This window comes from Delphinus delphis, chromosome 10 (assembly GCF_949987515.2).
Source record: "Delphinus delphis chromosome 10, mDelDel1.2, whole genome shotgun sequence".
Classification (NCBI taxonomy): Eukaryota; Metazoa; Chordata; class Mammalia; order Artiodactyla; family Delphinidae; genus Delphinus; species Delphinus delphis.
The window spans coordinates 44697786-44710002 of record NC_082692.2 but is presented as its reverse complement, the minus strand read 5'-3'; the positions used below and the strand labels follow the sequence as shown (position 1 = coordinate 44710002).

Below are 12217 nucleotides of genomic sequence, written 5' to 3'. Positions count from 1 at the left end.
TGTACAGCAAAAAAAGTAACCAAGAAAATCTTATAAACATACCAAGGCAAATCAAAGTACTTAACTTTGAAATGTGACCCCCAGGGGATCTAGGAAACAAAATGTAAGAGCCAAAGCCTTATTTCCCAATACTGTGTGTCAGGTCGACAGTAATATCATGGAAATGTGAGCCTCTGATATACTTTAGTGCAATAATATTAAAATCTTATCTCTGTGTATCTCTATATTTGTCTCTGTTCTTGAGAAAGCCCTCTTATACTATAAGAATGTGAAACAAAGAAATTAAAAATATTCAAAGTAATTAGATACCTTGAAGTCACCTAAATAAAACACCAAAACAAATGTAAAGGATAGATTTCTTCTGGATTCAAGTATACATAGTTCTTGTATTCTACTAATAAATCATTTGATAATTCACAAAAGAGAAACTTCCTAAGACTAAAAAAGAAACTGAAGGATATCCTTTGGTTTTATATAGGGTATCCTGTCTAATTATTTTGTTAATTAAAACTAATTCATCAATTAATTTAATTCAAACTTAATTTTCAACGTTATGCAAATAAAACTGTCACTTTAAAAACATCTAATAAATACTATATTTGTGAAAAAATGTTGACCAAAATGCCAAATATGAAGTCATTTTTATTAAATCATATCTAGTAATAACAGAGAAACATTCCCAATTTTGTGAGTCAATACATGTGAACAGTTATTAATTTAAAAGACAATAAAATGAGACAGTCTGCTGCAATTTAGTGCAACCAGAAGATTCTCAGTATCCCGGAGAAATGTTAAGTCTAGTATTTCATGACATATGTTATAAAGGTTTTATAAACAAGACACTTTACTACACCCTATATCTGCTAACGTCAAATCCCTTTACAAAATATCATTTTCATTGTTCAAGAGGTTTCATGGCTCAGAAACAGAGCTATGCTCTAAAAAGATTAAAATAACTTATCTAGATATTTCAAAAGTCAATTTTCTGAAAATGGAGCAGACAGACTAGGAGTTACTTCTGTCAATCTGTGTAGCACAATTTCTGATCAACCCATGTTTTCTGAATGAAAGCAAGCAAACAGAAACACCAGCAAAATACTCCTAAATGTCTCTACATTCCACATTGGAAATATATCTCAATCGTACACCTATCTCCATTTGAGCCTGCATTCCCTTTATCCTGAACTGTGGATATAGCATCTTCACTCACTATGTTTCTCCCTCCCTTCTTGTCTTGCCAGAGTGAAATTTTCAAAATGAAAGTTACCCACTCCCCAAATTAAAACCACTTAAAATTCCCTCAGGCTCTCAGGCTAACTTCATCACACCAATTCTTTCATCAGACAGCTTCTTAAAATCCTCCTCTTGGGCCGAATTTCTGAAACATGGTGCAGAACGACAGCTCAGCCATCTCCAACAGACATGGTGGCAGCAGATCAGGAAGAAATGGGCCACTACCCCAGTTTCTGGAACACATATACTCAACGATTTGATTCTCTCCCCACCCCTTCCCAACCCCCACACCTTATTTTCAAGTTTGAATCACTGAGAAGAATAAACAATCAGCATTTTCAAAAAGAGCACACATCTCTTCCTGTTAAGGAGATTAGATAATAAAGCTATTCCAAAGCTCTTTAAAGTGGCAAAGCTGTCTACTGACCTTTTGCTGACAGAATATAAACTTCATTTTAGGGACTGCAGGCTCTATCATTTCTTCTGGAATTTCTCTCTGAGCCCAAGTAGCTACTACTATATCCACTAGGCTATGAGGGGCCAAAAACTTGCAACTGTGTAATTCCATTAATTGATGAAAAAAATTATATTTAAGTTCATTTGTGTCATATCTTAGATTCCACATATAACTATATTCAATATTCTATGATAAACCATAATGGAAAAAAATATTTTAAAAAAGAATGTATATATATATATAACTGAATCACTCTGCTGTACAGCAGAAATTAACACACTGTAAACCAACTAGACTTCAGTAAAAAAATTGATAACCATAAAAAAAATATCTATATACTTTTCACAGCTAAAGCTTTTCAAATTCCTGCTTTGAGCAAAACTAAATCTAAATCAAAACTAATAAATCACAACTGTCAGCCTTCCAAGAAAGCAATACACAGTCATGACAAGATTTTCAGCATTAAGGACTTTCTTTCCTCTACAACCTGAAATGAGTATTTGTCTAGTTTAAATAGACTTTGGTTTCCAGATATGTCTTAGTTGTTTCTTTGTTTTGATAGAAAATACAACAATGTCCTTGACACACAAATCACTAACAATGAAAGAGAAAGAAGATCTATCAGAGTTTACATCTGCAAAGCCTAAATGGGGTGTATGAGTTAGGGCTGTTTCATGGTAACATTAATAAAAGTTGACATAAAATGTACCTTATTTCTTATTGTTGAGAGGTCAGAGGTGAGCTCTTAAGACGTCTTTTCATTATTAACAATACATCTAGCACACTGAATTAATCAATGCAAGGTTTGTGCTGTTTTTCAGCATTATAAACTACTCATTCTTAAATAAATCTCATTTCAAAGATTACTATCATTGAGTAAATCTTGCATTTTGCCATATATTTGTGTACAAAAAATAATAATGCATTTTTCCAACTAATAATCCTTTTAATGACATTAAATACCACACAGATGAGGGGCTTTCCTGGTGGCACAGTGGTTAAGAGTCCGCCTGCCAATGCTGGGAACACGGGTTTGATCCCTGGTCCGGGAGGATCCCACATGCCACGGAGCAGCTAGGCCTGTGCTCCACAACTACTGAGTCTGCGCTCTACAGCCCGTGAGCCACAACTACTGAGTACACGTGCCACAACTACTGAAGCCCGCGCGCCTAGAGCCCATGCTCCACAACAAAAGAAGCCATTGGAATGAGAAGCCCGCGCACCCAACAAAGAGTAGCCCCCGCTTGCCGCAACTAGAGAAAGCCCGTGCAGCAGCGAAGACCCAATGCAGCCAAAAATAAATTTAAAAAATAAATAAATTTTAAAAAAATACCACACAGATGCAAAGGCACAAAAAGTAAAAGCGAGTCTGGAGGTGTCTGGCCCACCTCGTAGTTTCCTCCTGAGGAAACAGCATCTTCAGGCCTGAGCACGAGGTACTGCACACACAGCCCATGCAAGACTAGGACCCAACGGACAGCTACCTGCCACTGCAAAAGCCACACAGAAACCAGTCGGAGGCTGGTAAAGAAACTGTGTCGTTTATATAACAATGCTGAAACTAAAGTGCTGGGGTAAATGCTTTTTGAGATATTACTGCTAACTATTACAGTTTCTGGTGGATAAGTTATTTTGAAAATGAGTCCAAAATATTTGTCTCGAAACACTCCTACCCCAAAAAGGACGTAAAGTTTTGAAAACGAAACCCAAATAGCAATTAGAAAATTAATCTACTCAAGAATGGAAAAGCCTGGCTGTACAGCATTCTGGGTTCTGAGATCTTTTTAAGAGTAAGGCAAACACAGAAAACAATGTCTAGACGTCCTGCTGAAATTAGATCAGCATGGAAAAAGTAACCTTTAGAATTATGATCCTGGAGGTCAGTACAAGGGCGTTTGTTACATTATTTTGCATACATTTGTGTGTGAAGTATAGTTCAGGGCAGGGAGGGAAGGAGGGCTGAGGGATTTTTTCAAAGGGAGAGGAATGGCTTGGAGGAGGGCCATCCAGAGACCCAAGATCCAGAACGAGGCAGCAGCAAAAGAAAGGAAATAAGGAGGAATCCTCCGCATAACTTCATGCCCACAACAGAAGGAGTGACAGAGGACATCTGGTGGGCTGACTATTCTATTAATTGCCATACAGTGGCCACAGGAAGAGGAGAATCCAGAGAGGAAAGAAAATTCCTAGTTTTAGGCATGCTGAATTTGAGGTGCCTTTGAATATCCAAGAGGCAACGAAACATATATGGATTTAGAGCCCAGGAGAGGGTATGGAGCTGAGGGTGTAGATTTAGGCGTGATCAGCAAGCAAGCAGCGGATACACCATGGAAGGGCTGGGTTTCCCAGGGAATGTGCATAAGGCAGGAATGTCAGTGGCAGTGCTGTTTAGAGCTCAGGATTCAAGCCCCACCCAGGGGAGTACAGGACCCATGGCAACATCTGCCCTGGAGACCTGCAGGGTGTGTGCTTCCCCATTGGGAGAGAGAAATGAGGAATTCTGCCAAAATAATACTGATTTTATGCAATTACAGGTTTGTGGGGGCGGGAAGGGAGGGAGGAAGAGAGAAGGGTGAGGAAGGGAGAGAATGAGAATACAACCAGCAGCTCCTCTAATTTAACTCTTTTCTCGCACACTTGGAACAATGTTAAGAAAACGTTCCCTGAGGAAAGCACTCTGCCACCAGTTGTGAGGCTGACTGTTGCTCTTAAAATCCTAAAGGAGAGTCTGCTGCCAGCCAGTGGCAATTGTGAAGTCATATTTGTGAACAGGGCCTATAGTAAGAAAAAATTTTTTATGATTTCCCTCTTCAGATGATGGGCATGAAGGGAGGGAACGAGAATACACAAGGAGTTAATAAGCATGTAAGGAACACAGAAAACGGCTTTTAAAGAGTCAGCAGACCTGTGGAAAACAAGGGTGATGCAATCAGTTGAAAATGAAGAACAAGAGAGTGGCTTCATTTGAAAATAATAAATCCCTTCTCTCTGAACTGCTCACCCAACACTGGCTAAATTAAAACACATAAAAATGACAGGAAAACAATGCTCACTTCGAAAATATTGCTCCATTTTGTTCTCTGGTGTTTTCACCCTCTACCATTCACTTCAGCTTCCTTACAAACCCAGGAGGAATGACCACGTGCACTCCTATCAAAGCTGTGCCTTAAAAGAAATCCGAGATAGGTGATCAGCACAAGGCAGACCCTTTCTTTTCATATAATCTTCTTCCACTCAAAGCAGAATAGACTCTTCCGGTGATATTAGGGTAGGGCATTCATATCCATTCACAAAGACTCCAAATTTAGGTAGTTTTGTTCTGGTTTGGGTTTTTTTTCCTTTTTATTTTTAACAGACTTTATTTTTTGGAGCAGTTTTAGTTAGGTTCACAGCAAAACTGAGAGGAAGGTACAAGGTTTCCCATACACCCTCTGCCCCCCACATGCATAGCCTCCCTGATACCCCCATGAAATTGGTACGTTTATTACAACTGATGAACCTATACTGACACATCATTAGCACCCAAAGTCCAGAGTTTACCTAGGGTTACAGAGGGTTCACTTTTGCTATTGTACGTTCTATGGGTTTGGACAAACACATAATGACATTTACCCACCACTGCAGTATCACAGAGAACAGTCTCACTGCCCTAAAATCTCTGTGTTCCACCCATTCATCCTTCCCTCCCCCCTAATTTCTGGCAACCACTGATCTTTTTACTATATCCATAGTTCTGCCTTTTCTAGAATGTCACAGAGTTGGAATCATACAGGATGTAGCCTTTTTAGACTGGCTTCTTTCACTCAGTAATGAACACTGAAGCTTCCTTCATGTTTTTCATGGCTTGATAGCTCATTTCATCTGGATGTACCAGTTTTTTTCCATTCACCACCTGAAGGACATCTTGGTTGCTTCCAAGTTTTAGCAATTAGGATTAAAGCTGCTAAAAATATCTGTGTGCAGGTTTTTGTGTGGCTGACAAATTTCTGATAGGTGTGTTTTTTAAAGAAAAACATAGGGAATGCTTTTCAAAATGTCTTTACGTTCTCCTCACTTCATACAGGAGTTGAGATGGCTCCTCCGGCACTTCCTAACTGCCAGGGAGTATCAACTTAACATCAAGCACACCAACCCTTTTCTACTAAATTGAAGATGCACAATTCATGCTTATGCATATATTCATTTTTAAATACACCTTTATTGGAGTATAATTGCTTCACAATACTGTGTTAGTTTCTGTTGTACAACAAAGTGAATCCCCATATCCCCTTCCTCTTGAGCCTCCCTCCCACCCTCCCTATCCTACCCTTCTAGGTGGTCACAAAGCACCGGGCTGATCTCCCTGTGCTATGCTGCTGCTTCCCACTAGCTAGCTATTTTACATTTGGCAGCGTATATATGTCAATGCTACTCTCACTTCGCCCCAGCTTCCCTCTCCCCGCCCCGTGTCCTCAAGACCATTTTCTATGTCTACATCTTTATTCCTGCCCTGCCACTAGGTTCATCAGTACCACTTTTCTTTTTTTAGATTCCATATATATGCCTTAGCATGTATATAGTCTAAGAGACACACAATTTATAGGTCGAGAAAATAACCTTTGAAACCAAAAGGCAACAACTTATTTTAACCAAGACCTCATAGTAACAAAAAGATACAGTTCTATAGAGAACAGGATGTTCCACAGAATGCTCTCTTTTATTACTGGGACTGGCAGATGTCAAGTAAAATTAACTTTTACAAGCAGCTGCTCTTTTAACTTCATTGATTTTAACAACAGAAAATCCTGAGTCTTTGTGAACTGCATTTTCTTATAATAGCAATGGACCCCAATTACAAATCCCAAACAGTGAGAATCCACATTCTATTCGTCCTGCTCTTGGAACCCAATTTGTTCCTTGGTTTCATGTTCAGATGCCTACAGCACTTTCCGGTTTTCCTCGGGCTCAGACACATCATTTCACTGGATCTTCACAACAGAGCTGGTTTCATCATGCAATGCTTTGGCACATGGATCTTTCTCTACCAGCTGCCCATAAACATGATTTCTAGTACATGGGCTCTAAACACCAGCCAACAACGTTGTCAAGCAAAATGCATACGTTCCACTTGAGCTCTAAACATGCCCAAGTAGTTTAATTAACAAAGAATATTAAGCAATGCAGAGTTAACAAGGTATTTCCAGTTCAGGGGTCTGGATGATACAAAGAACTGAGAGAGTAAACCTGGGAATAGTGCAAGCAGACATCCCAGGGCTGATTTCTGATCATGAAACCTATGGTGTGAAAAAAAGCTTGTTATTCAAAGGCTAAGCTAAGCACTTTAACGATGCTCTACATCATTTAAAAATGCAAAACAATTACTTGAGCAAGGGAAAAAGGAATGAAGAGATACGTGGTGCTAAATGTACACGGATCGCTGAATTTTCTCCCTTAGAGTTAAACACCCATAAAATCATTTTACTTCTAGAATACTCTGATAATTTGAGTACCAAGTTCTTAAACTACTATAGTAAGCAGTTTCACAATGAGACTTCTCACAAGCAAAACCAAGATCTGGCAAGTGGAATTCAACATGTTGGCACCCAAGAGACTGAATTGTCGATCTTTTGTCCTCTTAAAGGACTGCTGTTTTGTGTGGGAATGAGAGTGGCAGCAACACGACCTGCGTTCCTCGTGTTTTTACTAAATGCAGAGCATTCTGCTAGGAGTTCTACACAGACTCCAATTCTACAACGTTCTCTAAAAGGGTTATTACCCCTGAGGCACATCAGGGGCTTCAAGAACTATTCAGCCAAAGGCACCAGGGAACCAGTGACCTTTATGCCTTAATATTTTAGTATTTATCGTAAAAATTTACCCCACATTTATACTTGATTCTAGAACATGTCCTTCTTAGTTTTACTATAAAAATGTTTATTTTACCACTGAGTAAAACAGCACCATTGTGCTATACATACTTTATATATGCCCAAAGATGTATAATCCCATAGATTTTGCCATCTTATAGCTTTAGAAAACACATGACCACACTTTTACTCCTTATAGTCCCCCTGAAAGCAGTCTCTGCTGGTACATTTGGGATGAGGGGATTGGCTGAGATGATTCTGGCTCCTGCTACATTTCACTGGCCAAGTCCTGTGTCACTTCATGTAACTATCACAATTATAGAGGGATAGACCGGACATTTGTTTCCGCCATATATCTTTTCCATCCATTTAATAAATCTGTGAGGCAATAACTGAAGTTCTAATGTTCCTTATTCATTATTACCATATTTTCTTTCATCATTTTTGTCTCCCAAAAAATCTCTACCATATTTACCTAAATTTACATTTGTCAACTTATTTAATGTAAGAAGTATACTTATCTGGGTTTTCCAGAATGAAACTATTCCTTTTCTGTTTGTTGTATTTAATCCTTTAACATTAATTTATTAACTAATCTGAAATTAATGTCAAAAGACCCAAAATTATATTTAACTACCAGGTGAAGAGACACACAGAAGATATGTATGAGTAAGTACTTTCATTTTTCTATGACAACTCTTTTTCCCTTGATTTGGTCTTTCATGAGCACTTGGACATGGAGACAGGGCCCGGAGGAGTGGAGCGACAGGGGTGGACAAGGACTGTCATTACAGCCTTAGTGACAGGCACTGTTGGGTGACAGAACACAGTCCCTGAGCATGCACTTGAAGACCCGGAGGGCTGGAGGTGATTAAAAACAACTCTACTTCTACCCACAGCTGAACTTCCATGTATTTTCTAGGATGGCAGCCCAGATGGCTCACAGCATACCTCCAAATGAGAATGTTAACGCGCGCTGCAGAAGGCATTCACTACTGAGCACTAGAGCTGCCTCTCCTTGCTTCTGTGACCTACTCTTCTCAGTCAGCTCAGAGCACCTGGACTCCTTCCTTGATAAAGACCCTGCTTTTGTAGAAGTAAATGTTTCCAGTTCGGTGCAAACAGCCCAGCGTGCCTCCACATCTCACTCTCAGTTTACTTCCCTAACCTGAAATAATCAAATTTTGCACTATTGTTGGCTTCATTCAATTCGGTTGAAATTTAAGCTATTTTCTCTATCCATGAATAAGTCTTACAGTTTTCCTTTAAAAATAAGTAGGACTATTATAGAATTTTGTTCCTCTACTTAACGAATTTAAGAATTTAAATTTAAATTAAAAGAACTTAAGAATTTCTACACTTAAGCCCTTCTGAAAAGAGCTTCTTAAAATATTTGACCAGCTTTCAATAATGCACAGACAAGAAGGTTTTGCCTTGCCCTATGATTATAAAATTTCTTATCACTATATTTAAAACAAATCAGAACAGAAAATATTTTTTTCCATTACTAGGACATAAATATGAATAACCACCACTCATTATTAGAAGGCAATAGAGAAGTATAATGTCTTTACTGTGATAAGGAGATTTAAACAATGCCAACTGGACTTTCCACCTCAGCACTCCACCATCAGATAAGATGATTTTCAAAATAATTCACCGTAAATTTGGAGACAAAACTCACTACAACTGAAGAAGTATGAAGGAAAATGAAGTAATTGTATTTTGAAATGTTTCAACCAACACAACAGAGTACCCCAAATCCTCTTCTTTTCTTTCTTCCTTTTTTTTTTTTTTTCAAAATTAAGAATTATCACAAGTAGCAACCTGGATGCTTGATGTCTTCTCATTTCTAAACTCAGACATTTCAAATCCCCTTAAGAACACCAACCCAAACCCCTAAATTTAATTTATTAATAGAAAAATATAAAGCCATTCATAGTTAATTTAGATCACCAGTAAATGAAAATTGCAAGCAAAACTCCATTTTCCTAAGAAAGGTCAAAATTTTTTTACTCCTTATTTCCTTCCTAGGCTATGACTTTTTCTATTATTTAAAAAATTGGAGACAGTAAGTAGAGTCTGTGGTAAAGAAGAAATGCTGGTCTGAAAATTGAAAGAATCCTTCCCTGCTGGTTTAGCTGGAGAAGGTTTTTAAAAATAATGTGGCTATCATAACAAGCACCTATCGTCCTGACAGGGCAAAGTTATGAGCTGCCGTTTGAGTGATAGACACTCCCCTGCAAGCTGTCTAGGGTGTGGATTCCAGACCATGGTGACATACATACTGTGATTACGTGCACCTTAATCTAGCCCAAAGCACCAAGGAATGAAATCAAGAGGGGGGTAAAGTAAGCATGTTTAAAGATACATCTCGTAAGAGTAATCATTTTAGCACAGCATATTTGTAAAACATCCTTTCACATCAGAACAGCTAGTTGAGACTTTTAAAAGACCATGACATACATTTGACCGACAGCTTTCCAATGACATTATTTCACACTTCCTGGCACGAACATGTTGATAGTGTTTGATGGATAACCAGATAAGCAAAGGACAAGTCTGAGCAACAGCCATCCTTTATATCTGACATCTTCACACTTTACTACATATCTTAGGAAAGGGGAAAGGGAACAAAAACCTGCAGGCAATGTTAGTTCCAAAATATCTCACTACATGACTTCCCTGGTGGTGAAGTGGTTAAGAATCCACCTGCCAACGCAGGGGACACGGGTTCGAGCCCTGGTTCGGGAAGATCCCACATGCCGCGAAGCAACTAAGCCCGTGTGCCACAACTACTGAGCCTGCGCTGTAGAGCCCACGTGCCACAACTACTGAAGCCCGCATGTCTAAAGCCCATGCTCCGCAACAAGAGCAATGAGAAGCCCGCACACCGCAACAAAGAGTAGCCCCTGCTCGCCACAACTAGAGAAAGCCCGCGCGCAGCAACAAAGACCCAATGCAGCCAAAAAAAAAAAAAAAAAATTCACTACACACAGAAAGGCCCAAATCAAAATCAGTATTACCTTGAAGCAGTCAATGCTTAAGTAAAAACTCATTTTGTTGCAATTAAAGAGTCGACAACAGTTATACAATTGGGGTGAGAGAGAGATTTGCATCTTACATTTCTTAAAGTTTACTTTCTCCAATAAAATGTTCCGAATGAACAGCCACAAGATCCCCTAGACAAAGCACAGTTCACCAAATGCAAAGCTTGTTTTTTTTCTGTTCTGCTATTTGTGCCTTGCTTACATTTCCCCCTCAGTTTGTTCATTTTAATCGAATGTTCATGAATGCCAGCATAAACTATAATCAGTCCTACTAAGATGCTTCAATAGTGTTGGCATGTGTACTACCACACAGCTGACAAATTTAAAAGTCAATGACTGAAAAACACATATATTTGTCTTAAATCTCCATTGAGTTTAACTTTTTTTAAGTGATATTAACATTATGTAAAAGTCCTCAGCAGACTTTTTTCATTAAAGATGCATCATCATAAAATTATAGGCAATGAAAGACTTAAGGCAACTGGACATCTGCAACAGTAGACTATGAATTTTCACCAACTTCCTAGCTAGAAGTCAACGATAGAGCTGTTGGCCCCTATGCCAGGAGAGAACCAAGATGCTTGTCACTAATACAGCAGGGGCAAATCTAGAAGGAAAGGTCAGAGTTCAGTTTTGCCCATGTTAAGTTTGAACTGGCTGTTAGACATCCAGGTAGAACTACCTGGACACAGGAAATAAAGCTGCAGAACTGGGCTTCCCTGGTGGCGCAGTGGTTGAGAGTCCTCCTGCCGATGCAGGGGACACGGGTTCGTGCCCCGGTCCAGGAAGATCCGCGGCTGGGCCCATGAGCCATGGCCGCTGAGCCTGCGCATCCGGAGCCTGTGCTCCGCAACGGGAGAGGCCACAACAGTGAGAGGCCCACGTACCGCAAAAAGAAAAAAAAAAAAAGAAAAGAGAAAATAAAAAGCTGCAGAACCAGTCAGCCATTCTCAGAACATTCTAGATTGTGTTTTAACAAAATTTCTACCCTGAAAACTACAGCAATCAATGTCTTGCAATTTTAGTGCTCCTTTTTATTATCAGCTACAATTATAGATACAAGTGTCACTTGCTACAGGACCACCAAGGTCTAAGATCCCTTAATACAACTGAAGCCTTGCAAGAAGCTCTGAAGTCACCCAACAATTCTCAGAATATTGAGCCATCATTTTTGTAGGGATGCACTGACAGGATGGTAGCTACCAGCCACATGTGGTATTAAGTCCTTGAAATGTGGCCAGTCCAAATTGGGATGCGCTGTAAAACATGTACCAGGGCTTCCCTGGTGGCGCAGTGGTTGAGAGTCTGCCTGCCGATGCAGGGGACACTGGTTCGTGCCCCGGTCCTGGAAGATCCCACATGCCGTGGAGCAGCTGGGCCCGTGAGCCATGGCCGCTGGGCCTGCGTGTCCGGAGCCTGTGCTCCACGGCGGGAGAGGCCACAACAGTGAGAGGCCCGCGTACCGCCAAAAAAAAAAAAAAAAAAAAAAAAATGTACCAAATTTTTAAAAACTAGAAGAATGTAAAATAGCTCACTAAAAATTCTGTATATTGATAACATGTTGAAATACTGGTTCAATAAAAGACAGTAAAATTAATCTCATTCTTTTAAAACCTTTTTAGTGTGGATTC

At 39.5% G+C, this 12217-nt stretch overlaps 1 protein-coding gene across 2 annotated transcripts in view; it reads right to left on the bottom strand.

Moving 5' to 3' along the window:
• PRIM2 (DNA primase subunit 2) overlaps positions 1-12217 on the bottom strand; it is a 277151-nt gene that overhangs the window by 118075 nt on the left and 146859 nt on the right. The window lies entirely within an intron of this gene.